The 16,747-nt window shown below is 46.0% G+C and overlaps 1 protein-coding gene across 1 annotated transcript in view; it reads left to right on the top strand.

The window, feature by feature from the left end:
- The window catches only part of LOC147706906 (mechanosensitive cation channel TMEM63A-like), a 239,408-nt gene that overhangs the window by 130,402 nt on the left and 92,259 nt on the right, over positions 1-16,747 (top strand). The window lies entirely within an intron of this gene.

The raw sequence follows: 16,747 nt of genomic DNA, 5'->3' as shown, positions 1-16,747 counted from the left end.
CCCAGTGGCCTGTTATTTTGTTTTCCAGTTGCATAGTGGGAAATCGGCCCCAGATGGTCTATAAAAAGTTCCTCAGGTCTCCTATTTCTGTGTGAGGCATTTAAAAAACCCATCTGAAAATCATACTTTGCTGCCCTCCAAGCCTGCTATGTACCAGTTATTGTATTATTCTCCTTTGACCCCTTTGTCCTATAACTATTTTGTGTGTTATTCTTATCTGATGCCGTTATTGCATTTATTACCTTCCTTCCATCCTTTTGTAAAGTGCTCTAATATCCTTCGGGATCTTGTTACCGCTATATAAAACTTTATAAATAAATAAAAATAGAAAAAATGGGTGTACATTTGTACTTGTGTGCATTCAACTTCCATTAGCTGATTTCTTATGCAGCACACCTTCACACACCGTGTTGGCCATTTGAACCATACAATGATAGTTTATGGTCCTTGGAGCTAAAGTTTTCTGCTAGGTGATTAACACGAGAAATTCTGAGGACTTAATGTTACGCTCTTCTGCTTTTTCTCAGCTTTTCAAAGTGGTAGACTTAAAGAAAATGTAATAGGAGGCAGTGTTGGGGAAAATCTGACCTTTTTGTACATTCAGATAAAGAAATAGCATATGGAAGTCAAGAGATAGCACAAATATATATTTTTCTTTTTGTATATTCTTTCTGCTGAAAACTGCACCAGACATGTGTATTTATATAGGGTATATTATGTTTTAGCAATTTTTGACATGCTTGTTAAACATAGGTTTCGTGGTACAAGGCAAAGGGATTTGGGGGTGAGGGGTTAAAATGGGATCCCAGTCATTGCCTGAGATTCAAATTAAATCTGTGATGCCCGTGCCATGAGTGAAGGTGGGAATGTTTTAAATAATTTAAAGCCAGTTTATCATTCCATTCCCTCACTAGTGTACTGATGTACATATCGAAGTTGAAAATATAATGAGCAGGCAAGCACAAATGCATAACCGTATCAGAATAGCACTTTAATCAGGCGATTCAGGGGTCCGCACCATCCGACATGAGTGCTGTGTATGATCTATGTGAACGCCAAAAGTCGCTGGGTCTGGCTTGAGGATATTGATCGGCAGCATATACTTTAGATTTGATTGTTGCAATAGATCATATCCTTAAGCCATTGATTTGTGGTGGGCACCCAAGTCATTACGACCCTCCTATAGCAAGCACAAGGGTCATAGATGCAAATCGACAAACTGATACAGTAGCAGTGCCATTTGCATTGTAGGAGACCGCTGTATCTCCAGCATGTCACTAAATAAGTATAACAAATCGGACCAATATTTTGCAAAATGGGAATAGTTCCACGCCAGATTTATGAAAGAAGCGTGCAAAAGGCTACACCTGTCACCAGAGCCAAACTTATCCATTCTTTCAGGTGTAAAATAATATATATGCAAACATGTTAAACTTATTAGCTTAAGTTTCTATTTAAATGGTATCTCCTTTACCAGTGCACCTATTTTTTAAAAAATCAGGCATCCATTGCCCAGGTTCTTCTCCTAATGCTACCTGGCCTCCAGTGGCCGCCAAGTGTGCACGCTGTTGCTTCACTAGTTTACTCTGTGAGCCATCAGAGAAGAGGGGCAGCCGTATCTAAATCAGTCTGGTTTCTGTCTCAAAAGGGCAAGCACAGTCCAAGGACTATGGCAAAGTCCTACAAGCAGTCCCAGGCAAATATAAAATGAATTGTTCTTCATTTGAAGGTTCCGGCATTAAAGTTCTAATTGCTCCTGCTTATGGCACCTGTTTGGGCATGCCCACCTCAGACAAGTGCTCTCAGTCTCCAAAGTCACACATAGCAGTGAGTCAGTCAAGGGCTACTTGACACTCATTGCCTTATTGTGTTCCAGGAACTGTGGATTCCTAGGTCCAGACTGCTACGGACCACTGCCCAAAGAGGTGGAGGCTGGGTCCAGATACCAGAAAATGCAGCGTGGGATGAGCCTGGGCAAAGTCCTGGCCAAGACGGGCCCATCAGACTGGTCCTTGGTCTCTCCAGTGGAGAAAGATCATCATGGTGAAAATCAAAACACTAGTGTGAAATTAATAACTGGGGAACTGGACAGTGCACAGGTAAACCTGTGTGTCTGTGCTGAATCTCTGTAAATCAAAACTCGGGCTATTTCTCCACCCCTATAAATAAAAGAAACAATTACAGGCAGAACCAGAGCAAATTTAAATCCTGCGTCCCCTCTAATAGGCCTGCTAAACAAGGGAAGAACAAGATTAACCAATGTTTCATATAGTCACCGCCAAGCAGCGCAACACTCTTGGAATCTCTTGTTTAAAGGCCCTTCCATTTGGTATTTGAAAGACTCAACAATATTTAATCAGCTATTATTAATCTTACAGACCTTGTTACTGGGCTTTAGGGTTCAGAGGCCCCAGGGATTTTAAAGTCCCTTCCTTCAATCCACGCTAACAGACATTAATGAAGGAGGTGGGGAGTCTCATTCTATGAACGCTGTTGGACCTTTAAATCCCACTGACCGTCCTGTCAGTGGGGGTGGAAGTCATGGACACGCACAGCAGTCCAATGCTGAGCCAACTAGTACTGTTGTGGTGTACTCAATTGGTGTCATGAGGGAGGCTCAACCCAGCCGTCCGTCTGTAATTCCTCCTTTGAGTAATTAATGGCAGAAGTTATATCGAACTGGCCTGTGTTAAAATACCCCCTCAAATCACCCTTTATGTATCCATTTTTTACGATATCCCAGTGCTTGGATGAAACCAGAGGGAGGGCTTTCCAGTCCTCAAGAACAAAATCTATTGTTGGTTTTTCCATCATGCTGGCCAGGGTTTGTGTGGATACAAGGACAACAACATGGCAAGAAGAGGAGTTTGGATGGGTACCTTCATTAAAGAGACTAGAGGAGATTGGTGCATCATTTTAGAGATCCCTATGTTGTTCAACACTCACTTGCAGACCCTGTACCCCCACAACCAAACTTGAGACTGATTAGTGCACATCCACTAGGGTACTTTTACAGAGGATTGTACAGAAGACAAGGGAAAACTTGTCATCAATTGAACATTAATGCAGTGGCAGGTCCACCAGTTTCAACTGAAAAATGTTTTCTTCTTTAGGATCCTTAGACGATAATAATTAATGACAACCAAAAAGTCAGTTTCCCTTTAAAAAAACTTCTCTAAATATCCCATTATCTTCTCCCCTCAGAGCAGTTTTTAATAACTATAACTATGCTGTGGCTAAATCTAATCACTTTCAATGAGTCTCATTGACTGCTGCAAGCATAGATCCTAAGCTGGCCAACCCTGATTGACTAACTTTTACTAAGCAATTTTGACTGCTTCTGTCTCCAGGAACTTTAATCTTTTCTCATTAATGACTATTGCACTTTTTGTACACCTGGGGCTGTATTACTATCCGCCCTCAGGGGGCGCAACGGGCCCTGGTGCACATGGTATCACAGAAGGGTCCACAGATGCCTGTTCATTCTGTTCTGTAATACTGATAGTGCTGGTGCATGTGTAGCATCACCACTATTCCTTTTATTTCATTTGCATAGGGGCGTGGCCTCATTCAAAATAGGGAATATCCCTGCTACTTCATTTGCACCGTTTAATAGACTTGGGTGCAGATGCAAAGGGGCCTTTGCGCACTCGCAGCACTACCACAAAAATACTATATAGTCAGATGTGCAATAAGGGTTTAGGCACAATTGAACAGCGCCTTAATTTGTTCTTGCAGATGTTGAAGTGCTTGATTGTTTATAACGGAGCCTTGCACTTGGCTTTTATGAATCTGTTAAGCGCATTTGATTGTGTTGATGTAATGAAACTCTGGGGTACAATGGTGGTTCTGAGCGCTAATTCTGCCATTGTTAATTTTATGATGCAGTTACACACAGAGACTATGGCCTCCATACATTACATTGCTAAGGATGAATGCACAGAATCATACAGCATGGTTGTTTCCTGGCCCCTTTTCTTTTAACTTTGGATGTTAACGAACTGGAAGGTTTCTTAAGAGATAGGATCATGACATGCCCACGTTAGGGTTGCATCCACTGCCTGTACTCTTCTATGCATAACACGCTGTGTTAATGGCCCGCACCGCAAATGGGCTCCAATTATCAGTTATTTTGCTCAATGTATGGAGGACATAAGCTTCCAGATAAATCTTGCTAAATCCTATGTGATGGTCTACAGCCTGAGAACAGTGATAACCTAGACCCAGCTTGTATGTGGAACCCCTATACTGAAGGCTAAAACATTTAAGTATTTAGTAGAACCCTTATATTCATCTCTAAGATGGGACTACTTCTGTAACACATAAGTGCCACAGTTTTACTTGCAATTGAATTGGTCGTTAGGTTCTCCAGTAAGCTGGAGAAAAACCCCTAAAAGAGATGATGACCCTTTACTAAAGTAAATTATTATTATTATTTTTATTAATTTTTTTAAAGACCTTTATTGAAAGTATTACATAGAAGAAGAATACAGACAGGATCCTACAATCTCTTGGGCCTGTCGCCACATTTACATTTACCATCATAATGTTCCGTACTTACACAGCCTCATTGCCGACAACCCGGAGGTCCGGCGGCGCCTCATAAATACATATCACATTTTCACATTCCTGCCTGTGTTTATCGGTTGCTAGGTCTATCATTTTGTTTTTTCTGATTATAACATGAACTATAACTCAAAACTGCGGTCTAGGTAAACAATCACACTCAGTAGTCTTGTCCATGCCTTTGCAGTCCGCTAGGTGATACCATTCGTGTACAGTGAGGTAACCATGAGTTGTGTCACCAGTGCAGTTCAACACGCAGGTCCTGTTTGGGTTGTGCTATTCACCCCCACCCTTAAACATCGTCCTCCTCATCATCCGAGCTTACATCTTCCTCCTCCGGCAGGGGGGTCACATAAGTCACCTCGGTACACATTCCACGCTAACCACACCTTGTTTCATTTACGGGGGCAGGCCCTGAGCACATATACCGCCCTTTCTGTAAACATCAATAAGTCCATGTTCCTACTCCACATGGCTACCGTGGGTAGGTCTGAGGCGCCCCATTTTTGCGCAATGTCCCTTTTGGCCACCATGATAGCTAGAGTGGTCCAGATGAGCCCATACCTCGTCAGATCATTTGGTTCAAAAGACATTTACGTGGTTCAGGTATGAGGGATATTTGCAGCGTTTTTGAGACCGTGCGCATGACTCCTCGCCAAAATTCTAGTATGCGTGGCCAGTCCCAGAGCGTATGGAACAGCGTACCCTCTTCCCCGCAGCCGCGAAGACAAAAGGGGTGTGGTGCCCTGTGTATCCTATGGAGCATGCATCTCGTGTAATAAATGCGATGGAGGATCTTGAGTTGTACTAATCTGAATTTTGCCGAGATACCCACTTCTTTCGGGGATGCTAGCGCCTCATTCCACTCCGTGTCATCAATATCACCCACATCTCCCACCCACTTCTCCCGTAGTGTCAGTGTGGGGTCCTTCAGATTATGGAGCAACTTCTTGTATGTGAGCGAGGTCACACCCTGTTGTATATAGTCGGTGAGTAGCCTGTCTTCCAAAGGTGAGGAGTCTGGCACCTCAGGACACAACGGTATCACCTGCAAAAGCGCGTGCCTGATTTGAATGTACCTATATGTTTCGTTCGGGCCCAGTCCATATTGTTGTTGTAGCTGGGCGAATGCGATCACAGTGTCTTTCTCCCATAAATCCCCCACTGTGGAGATGCCTATACTGTCCCATTGTGCAAATCCCTTGCTGTGCCTCAGGCGTCCCAGGGTTTTCATGTCCCAGAGAGGGGTGAGTTTGGTGATTTTCCCCTTCCATCCCAGCTCTGCTTGCGCTAGGTGCCATAAAGTAGTCGTGTGTTTTACGGGTCCTACCAATCGCGTGATTTGTTGTTTATTATACAGCGGTGAGAGCATGCATTCTGTTCCCAATTGTGCCCAGTCCATCCTAAATGCAGGGTCATCTCTTGGTGTGTGTATCCATTGGTTTACAATTTTTGGTTGTGCTGCCCAATAATATAATTGTATGTACGGCAACGCGATGCCCCCCTCATACCAGCCCTTGGTCAGCTTATCATGCGCTATGCGCGCCGGGCCATTACTCCACAATAAGGTGGAGACCAGCGCCTTGACTTGTTTGAAATAACGTGGTGCTATCTGGTACGGTGTGTTTTCCAGCGTGTATAAAAATCTCTGGAGCGCCATCATCTTATATAGGGCTGCGCGCCCAAGGAGTGTCAGTGATAAGGTCGCCCAGTGCTTCACATCCGTCCGGAGACGGTCCAGTGGGGGTCTCAGGTTTTTATCGAAGAAGTCTAGGGCGTTATCGGTGATGTGAATGCCCAGGTACTTAAAGGAGCCCGAAGCCAGCGTGAGTGAGCCATCCGGCGCCAGCACCGGCTCCGGTCCTTTCAATACATAAATCACTGACTTTGACCAGTTCAGTGTATAGCCCCACGTCTTCCCGTGTGTGTCACAGAGTGCTAAAAGTGCTGGGATGCCCCTTTCGGGATTTGTTAGATAAATTAACATGTCGTCCGCATATAGGGACACACGGTCCTCCAGCCCTCCGCCCATCCAATTCCTCTTAGCAACGGAGTCGTCCTAATCAATATTGCCAGTGGTTACAAACCCAAGGCAAAGAGTAGGGGGGACAGGGGGCAGCCCTGGCGAGTTCCCCGTGCCAGCGGGAATGTCTGTGAGATGTGACCATTGGCGGTAACCTGAGCAACAGGATTAGTATAGAGGAGTCGGATCCAGGAGATGTATTAAGGGCCGAAGCCCATACGGGCCAGGACCGCAAATAAATATTCCCATTCCACAAGATCAAACGCCATATTGGCATCCAGGTTAAACGATCACTGCCGCTTCCAATAGGGAGTGGGCTCGCGCCACTACACCGTGTACCCGCCGAAGATTTAGGGCCGTGCTTCTATGGGGCATGAATCCCGATTGGTCCAGGTGGATCAACAGTTGTAGATGATTTATCAGTCTAGTAGCTAGTAGCTTCGCTAGAATTTTAGCTTCCGCGTTGAGAAGGGATATGGGGCGATATGAGGAGCATTCCTCTGGCGGTTTGCCTGGTTTCGGTATGGCCATAATCGTTGCGGTACGCTAGTCTAGTGGGAGTTCTCCCTCTCTAGACTCTCCATATACATCGCTAATAGAGGCTTACTAAGGGTTTCAGACATGACTTTATACCATTCTATGGGTATTTCATTGGGGCCCAGTGCCTTCCCGGATTGAATTGCTTGGATTGCCCGTTGTATTTCTTCACCTGTCAGATCCGCCTCAAGTTCCTGTGCAGCCTCCGGCGGAAGTGTAGTGATATCTATGTCAGTAAGGGAGGACATTGCCTCCTGCGCAGTGACTTCCTGTTCCAGAGTGTAAACCTCCTGAAAGTGCCTCGCCAGGGTGTGTACTATATCCTCCGGGTGTGTCTGGAGCTGTCTCTCCTGGGTGTGTAGTCGTCATATCCCTCTGCTACCCCCTCCTCTCTTGTCCAGCCAGGCCAGCATCTTACCCACCTTGTCCCCTACGTCATAGATCCTATGCTCTGTGCTGGATATGCTATCAACTACTTGTGATTTGAGGTGGTCTTGGTACCGTTGTTGGCGCAATTTCAGCGTGTGTGCAGTGTCTGTTGTGGGATCAGTCATGTGTGCCATGTTGGCATCTTGGAGCGCTAGCTCCAGCTCTGAGAGTTCTTGCCGATACATGTGTTTTTGTCCCAAGACCGCTGCAATTGCTCGCCCCCGCAGGACCGTCTTATACGCCTCCCACAGAACCGTGGGGGAAGACACTGACGCTGTGTTTTCTGCAAAATAGTACCTGGTCGTAGATTTAAGGTCTTTCTTGATCTTGGGACCAAGAGGTAATTGGGATACATGGGATAAATCCTGGCACGTTTCATCTCCTTTGTGGAAAGGGACAGTAACACCTGGGAGTGGTCGGAAATGCCCCTTGGCAGTATGTCTATAGTATCCACGTCTCCTACTACATCGCCCAGGACAAAAAATAGTCAATGCGGGACAGGCTGTTATGCACCGGAGACAAATATGTGTACTGCTTCATTGTGGGGTGGACATGGCGCCAGGCGTCCGTCAGTCCCAACGCCTCCATGAAACCCGGTAAGGCAGACGAGCCCAACGCACGGATCCTAACGGGAAATGAGTCCATCGCTGGGTCCGCAATGGCATTGAAGTCCCCTCCTATAATTGTCGCCAGACGGGAGATTCAGAAGGAACTCTCCCAGTGCCGGCAGTGCTATGGAGTGTAGTGCTGGAGGAACATACACGGACACCACATTTAGAAGTTTGCCCTCCCATTGCCCATGAACTGCAGCGAAGCGGCCTTGATCATCCACCTTGTGTTGTAGGACAATAAAGGGGGAGGTTTTCTTCACCAGGATGCCTGTACCCTGTGACCCTGCAGTGAACTCCGCGTGTGCCGCCATTTTGTAGCCTCGCCTATCAAGTGCACGACATGCTGTCCCTGTGAGATGTGACTCCTGTAGTAAAACCGGTGCGGGGCTATAGCGAGTGATGGCCTGGAGGACCAATCCCCTCTTTATTTTGTCCCCCAACCCTCTAACATTCCACGTGAGTAGTTTAAGGGGGGGGGGCACCGCCGTGGTGTGCGCCATGTCCTCAGCAGTTGCTGTGTTGGATTGGGAAGTCATGATGTGGCTTTAGTAGTGTGTCTAGGTGACGTAGTACATGCGGTGACCTGCGCCTGCTGCCCTTCGCGGTTTCGTCTATGTAGGACGTAGTATGGTGTGTTACAGCGTGTGATACTTGAACCAGAACCAACCAAACTAAACTTAAAACTAAAACACCCCCCCTCCCTCCTCCCTGCTTCCCTGCTCCATGGACATAACACCACCCGCTCCCCCAACTTCGCAGAGTGCTTAACCCCAACCCAAACCATCTTACTTGCTCGTGGGGGTAAAAAGTCTCGGAGCGCCAATGGCTCAGCCCACTTACTCAGCTTCACCCAACCGTGAGCCCAGGAGGCATAATTTCTGGACGTCGAGACGAGCGGCGTGGATGCCGAGATGTCGCGGCTGACTAAGAGTCGGGTGGTTGCCCGCCGTCTTCTGACCCTGCCTTTGGTGTCCTCTCCTGAGACGCTGGTTCCTCCATTTGTGGATCCTCTCTTGTCTCGGCCTGTTGGTTCCGATGTTTTCTGTGGGATCGGCGAGGGCCCTCCACCGGTCTCTAGCCATCTATCCAGTCCTGCGCCACCTCTGGCGTGTCGAAGAACCACGTCTTCCCGTCCGCAACGACACGTAATCTTGCTGGAAACAGCATGGAGTATGGCAGTTCCTTTGCCCGCAGTGCTTTTTTGACCTCAAAGAAAGTCTTCTGGCGCCGGGCCACCTCCGCTGTGTAGTCAGGGAAGAAGGCCAGCGTGGAGTTTTGAAGCTTAATGGGTGGTGAGACTCTTGCCACCTGTAATATGGCATCTTTGTCTCTAAAGTTGAAACACCGGGCCAGTACTGGTCGCGGCACGGCGCCCGGCTTCGGTGCTCTGCCGGGCACCCTGTGTGCTCGTTCTATCGAGAAAAATTTTGAGAGGCCTTTGGGCTGTAGTTTGGTCTGAATGAGTTCTTCCACGTACAGGTCCATTGCCCTTTTCCCTTCCGTTTCCGGAATACCTAGGATCCGAACATTGTTCCGTCTGGAACGCCCTTCTTGTTCATTCAACTTGGCTTGTATTTGTTTGGTGACCGCCTCCATGCGTTCCATTGCGATCTGTAACTCCGAAGTGTCCTCCACCAGTGACTTCGCCACCACCTCCACCTGCGCTGCTCTCTCTGACATTTTATGGAAGTCTGCACACAGAAGACTGACGTCAGTGGAGATAGTCCCTACCGTTGTTTGGACACTGGAGAGGGTTTTCATGATGTCTTCTAGCGTCACATTGTCTTGACTCTTTCCAGTGGAGGTACGGTCTTCATTTGTCGGTTGGTTGTGTTTCTCATAATCATGTTTGTCGAGTCTTGCTTGTCCTGTCACGTTCTTTGAACCTCTGCCCGCCATGACGTCCGACTGCACCTGGTCGAGGTTACGAAGTGCGGCCCTTCCGCAAGATTCGCCTTGGGAGTGCGACGTAGTTCGGTCTTGTGCGCGTAGCGCCCCTGGTATCAATCCAACATGGGGAGGTTGGCCGCGTTACAGTGTGGCTACAGTTGGCTCTCTGTAGCAGTGTTGCGCAGTATTTTAGTAGCCCCGGACCTTGCAACGCACTTCTGTACCCCAGGAGTTGTTCCCGGGTCCAAGATGGCCGTTCTAGGAGTGCTCCTATGGTCTTTTTTTGTGTCTAACCTCTGCGTCTCCTGTTCACCAGATGTTGTCTACAATCAAGCTCCAGTCGCCTTTCCACTGGTTCCAGGGCTAGTATGACACCATAGTCCTCCGGTCACCCACTCAGCGAGCCGGCGTCACAGGCTACTCGACCACCCACCACAGCCCGGGCGGGGGGACCTCTAGTCATGTGGTTCCTGCTTCTCTATGGGTCCAAGTTTCTTACACTGTCCCTTGGCGGTATTACCCTGTAAGGCGCTCTTGTCGCCGACCGCTACGCACGTGGGGTCACGATCGCGGTCTGGTTACATTCTCATGTCATCCAAAATGTATCCGGTGTGTAATTGCCCTTATTCACGTTGGCCCAGAGATGTAGGACGTCAGCAATCAAGCTCGGGGCGCATGATGTAGCTCACAGCTCTCCCGCAACGCTGCAGTTTCAAATCCCGCCCCCGCTATTGCAGCAATCTATTGTGTCCCGGTCCTCGCTCACCCAGAGCCCTCGCCGAAGGGCAGGTATTTCTCTGTTTCCGCCTCCGTTGGCCCAGCCGGCCGCTGATGCTGCCCTCCTTTGCCTCCGGTCCTATTTCCAGCCCGTCACAGCTTCCTCCACAGTCCCAGCTGGCCGCCGGACCTCGGTGTATGCGGGCGCGGTGAGCCTTCCCGCGACGTTCCCCTCAGGCCGCTGCTGTCGCCTCCCCTCCGGCTGTGGCTTTCATCCGGCGTTCCTCTCCCCGGGCTGCGCAGGTCGCCACTCTTTGCCAGGAGCAGTCCGCACCTCCGGCGGCCGTATCTCAGCTCCGCCTACTCCACTCCGCTCCGATGTCACCCTTGCCGTCCAGGGTAAAAGTAGTGGGTTCTTCTCCGCAATGTCTGCTCTCTTTGGGCCACTAAATATACGACGCGACTTTCAGTCCCCTCTGGACCGGTCAGCTGCAGAGTCCGCACTCCGACCTGCCCTCACTTCCACCCGGACTCCCAGTCAGTCCAGGGCGGTGCTGCAACGATGGAAGGAGGCCCCTGTTCACTCCTCAGCTTCCGGACCCGTTTCCGACGACGGATTTACACCGGGATCAGCTCCACAGATGCCGGCTGTGCTCCGGTTGCGGGTTCTGCCTCTTCTGGTGGGATTTTTCCGGATTTGACTGTCGGATTAATGAAAGGAGCCTTCGTGCCCCAAGAGCTCTTCAGCTACGCAGCCGCCATGCTATGCTGCTAGCCACGCCCCCCAAAAGTAAATTAATTTTAATTGCCATTTATGAGACTGAATTTTGGACTTTTCAAGATTAGAATTGTTTACAACAAATTGAGAATTACTTGTTATTTAGACTTCTTGCTGTCCCTAGAAACACCTCAAATGTAATTTGCTGCGCTCATTTAGGGGTTACCTACCTTGGACGACTATTTCAAGTTATGGCCACTTGTCCTTTGCCTCTCAATATGCTCTAAAGATGAAACCAAATGTATGCACAAGATCATAGGGGACTGTCTAGCTCTGCAGCTCACCTATCGTATCATTTGGTTTAAATATCTAAAAGAATGATTTGAATTGATTGGGATTCCTGAAATGTTCTTAAACCCAATCAAGGGAACCTTTGTTCCAAAGACCTGCTGAAAAACGTAACTAAATCTATGGTGTGTACTTACACAACAATCTCGCCCGCCTGTATAATTGAGCCATATCTTGATACTGTTTCAAATGTCTATCACTGATTCCTTCTTACTACGTTTAGCTTCAGCATAGGGCATGTTCTGTTGACCTTCCCAGAGAAGGGGCTATGGCACTAGCTGTTACCTCCTCGCCCCTGTGATAACCGTTCTGCACAAAGCACCATGAACCTTATTTTATTTAGCAGTTTCTATAAGGAGCCTACTAGACTGTTCCGACTCGCATTGTTGTGTGCTGCCAAATTTATATTTTATAGATCTGCTTTCTTATTTTTACAAAAACTTGCTACCATTTTGGTCTGTATTTCTGTCTGCAGGTATATTCAACAATGTGTTGGAATTAGAGATGTGATGACATGTATGTAGGGCGACTATCAAATCAATTTGTAAGATTACTTTTTTAGGTTAGGTTGCTTTTTATCTTCTTTAGTTTATAACTCTGTTTTTATTGCATACTTGCTTCATTCCTCATGGGTTTTATGTGGCTTTCATGTACATTTTATGACATTTTATTGCCGAAGAAAGAATCATTGAACTGACAACCCCATTGCACTTCAAGATAGATGTTTGTGGTTCGCTACAAGCTAGACCAAATGTCTCAAAGTCCTGCCAGTGGATCGCCTTTAAATTGGGAGCCTCTCCATTGAGCAGCAAGCATCTTCTGTCCCAGGAGCTTTGAGCTTTTAGGCATGTCCACGTTCAGGGGTCTGGTTCCACTGTGAGCTTTAGTCTTCCACAGCAGACCAATGGTTCTTCTGTTCACAGGAGCCAAATAACGAGGCTCTCTTGGAACAAGTCTTTCGGGCAGAGGTGAAAATTGCTCTCAGGACAGTTCTCCTCATATTCCCTCCAGTGGATGTTCTTCTGACCCCCCTCTTCTCCAGGCTTGAACACAGGGTCTGTGGACAGAGAACAGGTCTTTAAAACAATTTCCTCTATGGGGTGATGGCTGCAGTATTTGGATCTGGGCTGGTCTTCACCCAGCAAATCCTGTTATTCTGGGTTACTCTGAGGAGTCCAGGGTTGTGTGGCTAACACCACTGTTTCTTACCCCGATTGCCCTGCGACTGCCAAAGTGTGTGTGTTTTCTTATATTTATTTGACATAAAATTCTGAAATTGTAGCCAGCAGCAAATCTCTTGACAACCTGCATTCCACAAGTCTCGCAATGAAAATAGTAACCCATGTTTGAAAGTGGGCCTATTTAGACCGGACAGGAAAAGATGAAAACTGTGACTGCATAAACTCAGTATAGAGGTCATTATGGTCTTCAGCGGTCACAGGTTTTGTTTGTTCTTTTCACTTGCAATAGGGCTATCTGAAAGGCACAAGATTTAATCAATTGCATGGCCAGCGAAGTAAGTTGGCCTGATTATGCCCTGCTTTAGGTCGAAGGATTCCGTAATCTGGGTCAACATCTTGCATTGGCGTAACAGCAAATCACCAGCCCATAAATGAAATCCTCCCAAAATTATTAGACCATCAAATTGGAAAGGACAGTTCAACAGAAAATCCTCTAACCATTTAAAATAAGTATCCAACATTTCTCTAATGTAGATATAGAAGAATAAAAGCCTATAGTAATCAAATTACTTAACTGTTGCAAACAACTAAACAGAGAGACACCTTTGAGCTGTGTGGGCTATCATAAGATTTGATTTAAGATCTTCAGGGAAAATTAGTATAGTGCCACCACTTTTCCTATAGTTTCTCCCATGTTTAAGTTATTTGTATCTAGGAGGAGCCAGGTCTACACCACTGGCGATATAATTGTCAAGTCACCTGGATTTCATGATGGCTGAAATTTGAATTGCAACAACACGCCCAAAGTGGGATGGGTATGCCCAGTGTGAGTCCCATGAACGCTGTGTCACTGGAACCAAGCTGTACCTGGCTGCTGATTTCTAACTAGGGTGAAACGGTCTTGCGTTGCTTGTGTTCCAGTTCAAGGAGGGCCTGGCAATTCGGACTGGCTGTTCCCATTGGAGCAGGGTCAAGACTGAGTTCCAAATGGCTGGGTCGAAACTGTTGTGGCATGGTGTGCAAAATAACCATTGGTGTCGGAGTGGCCCCAAGTGGTTACCTGTGGCTGAGATAATTTCAAGCATTCCATTTATCAATTTCTTGTATAGTTTAGGCTAAACTTTGAAGGCCATTGCTCGAGTTTAAGGTCTAGGTTAGGGTTTGGCAGACGGATACTCTGTCACAAACGTTACTGATATCCCGGACGCCTTATTACAAGTGCATTAGGATATAATACATTTGTAATAAAACGGAAAGGATATCCATCAGGTTTGTGAAGGCGTACATGTCCTTCAAACTCTAAATCAGGCCCTAAGTCCACAACTAGGTCTGTGTTTCACTGCAGAATGAGCATATAGAGATTCAACAGAAATATTGACTTGGCCTGTGTCACCCTTTCCCTGAACTATTGATTCATCCCTTTTTTTAGCTGGAGAACGGTGCAACATTCTGTGAGTAGGCAGGTGAATCCTCACTAACGCCTCCCCGTGGCAGCCTGGACAGGGTCATGAGGATTTGTTTACTTTTTGCTTTTAGAGCAATTACTCTGCTTGTGTTTCCTCCTTGTGGTGGAATAAGGCTCCTGACCAACCAACACTCAACTCCTTCTACAGCATTATAAAATGTTAGTGGTTGTGAAAGAACATCTCTGGGACCCAGTCTTCAGAAATATGAGCATAAATACATTTGAAATTGAGGTACAAATCCTGCAGACTTTTTTCAATGACCTAAAAAGCATTGACAGAAGGTTGTAGCCTAACTAAGAACAACACTAGCAAGACGGCCACTTGTGTCAGCATTGTATGCCCATTGAGTCATTACAAACTCGCTTCCTGAAATCAGTAAAGAAAAATAGTTCTAAATTATGCTAATTCTTTTGGTGAAATTGTTTTCCATAACTTTCTGATTCAGTGGGAACTATTTCAAAAGTAGCATAGGCAAGTCAAAAAAGAATCTATGAAAGATATGTATCCATGAAGATCCATTTAAAATCCAATACTACTAGCAACACCTGTGCAACTTGAGTACATTTTTCTTAACTTCACCTTTGTGTTGTACGGAGTGAAGCAAAACAGAATGCACAGGTCTGGCTTAGAAGGGCACGTGGAAAGTAGTGCCGACTCTCCTGTCTCCTTCCCTGCGGAGTGGAGATGTTGCTCTTTTGATATGTCTCTGTCACTGAAATGCATTCATCTATGTTTTGAACCCTCAGTTTTGCCATGTCCTCCTCAATAGATGAAGTTGAAGCTACTGCTTCTACAGCAATTAGATTGATAGTGGCCTATTCATAAGTTGAGTAAAAGATACAACGTCCAGTTGTATTTGACAATCAACAGCTCTTGTATTGTATTTTGCCCAACGAAACAGGTGAACAGCCAACTTCTTGTATTAAACGCAGGTTTTAAGTGCCAAATAATACGGTTGAAACACCTCGTTAGCTCTATTTATTCCACTCATGTACTTGTAATAAACAAGTATACATAATTAAAGCGTCGGGACACTCTCTGAGTAGCCGTACGCTATACAAAATACAGTTTAACATAACATAACATAACATAACAGTTGGGCTCATGCACTTCGTCCAGCTGCCCCCAGGAGATAACAGGATAAGTTCTCTCACCATGAGTGCACTTCCTGTTTGTCACACAGTTTCATATTGAGCAGTTCATTGCAACATAACACAGTGCAATGTCCTTTTAGAAGCTTTTAAAAAAATATCTCCTAAAAGAATCCTTTGCTGTTGCTTCAAATGGTCCCACACACCATACGTCCAATTGTGTGCAGTTTGCTAAACAGCTAAATAGCTGAATAGAAATTGTCTATATGAAGGTTATAACTTTGCGAAGTAGAAAGTAAGGAAGATCCCACAAAGTCTTCTCTCTAGTTCTTAATTTGAAAATGCAACCAGCTACATATATGCTGGAGTCTCTGCCAGTATACACTCTTTAATCTGTGTGTGTGACCAGTGGAACTCTCGCACAAGATATACATCTTGATGCCAAACCGTGTTCTCTTTCTAGGTATGTACTGCCTGAAGAGGCGCCACCCTTTGTACAAAATGATTCTTCCCTTCAAACTTTGCTAAGAAATGGTCCACCACAGTCTGTCATAGCCCGGATGATGGTGGCAATGTGCAGATTTGATATTGCAATGCAGCTCACACTGTTTATGCTTATGACAGATGGGTTAGATGATTGTTGCCAACATGTAAGTAGAAACCAGTAAAACTATACTGATTATTTCTGCAATATAAATAATACTGCAGCTTACAATATGCGTAAAAAAGGCAATTCCAGCATCAAGAACGTAATTAACATTTCAGTCCTGCTCTGTAGGCTGACAACAAAGAAAAACAGGATTACAATATTGTACAGTTGTCCTGGCGCATTCAGGAAAAGGTGTAGCATAGGAAGTCATTCGCAAGTGACTGCTGGAGTGGGAACAATTATGTTTCTGTTGCTTTTAGAACAGAACTAACTGAAATGTAATTACATATGCAACAATAGAAAAAAAAACAATTAGACTACAACAGTATAGATCAGTCAAAGCTCTCAAGATGCCTCATGTCAAATGTCTATTGTTCCAATATTCATGGTTCACGCGGTCCATTCTTGTACTTTGTTTCCCTCACAAATTATTAATTATAAGTGACAGAATGCCAATGCAAAACCCAGAACTGAAGTAGTCAACCTCTCTGGTCATGACCAGCTTCAAGTCTAACTTGTGT

The sequence above is a fragment of the Lissotriton vulgaris genome, chromosome 6 (assembly GCF_964263255.1).
Source record: "Lissotriton vulgaris chromosome 6, aLisVul1.2, whole genome shotgun sequence".
NCBI lineage: Eukaryota > Metazoa > Chordata > Amphibia > Caudata > Salamandridae > Lissotriton > Lissotriton vulgaris.
This window is presented reverse-complemented; position numbering and strand designations above follow the sequence as displayed.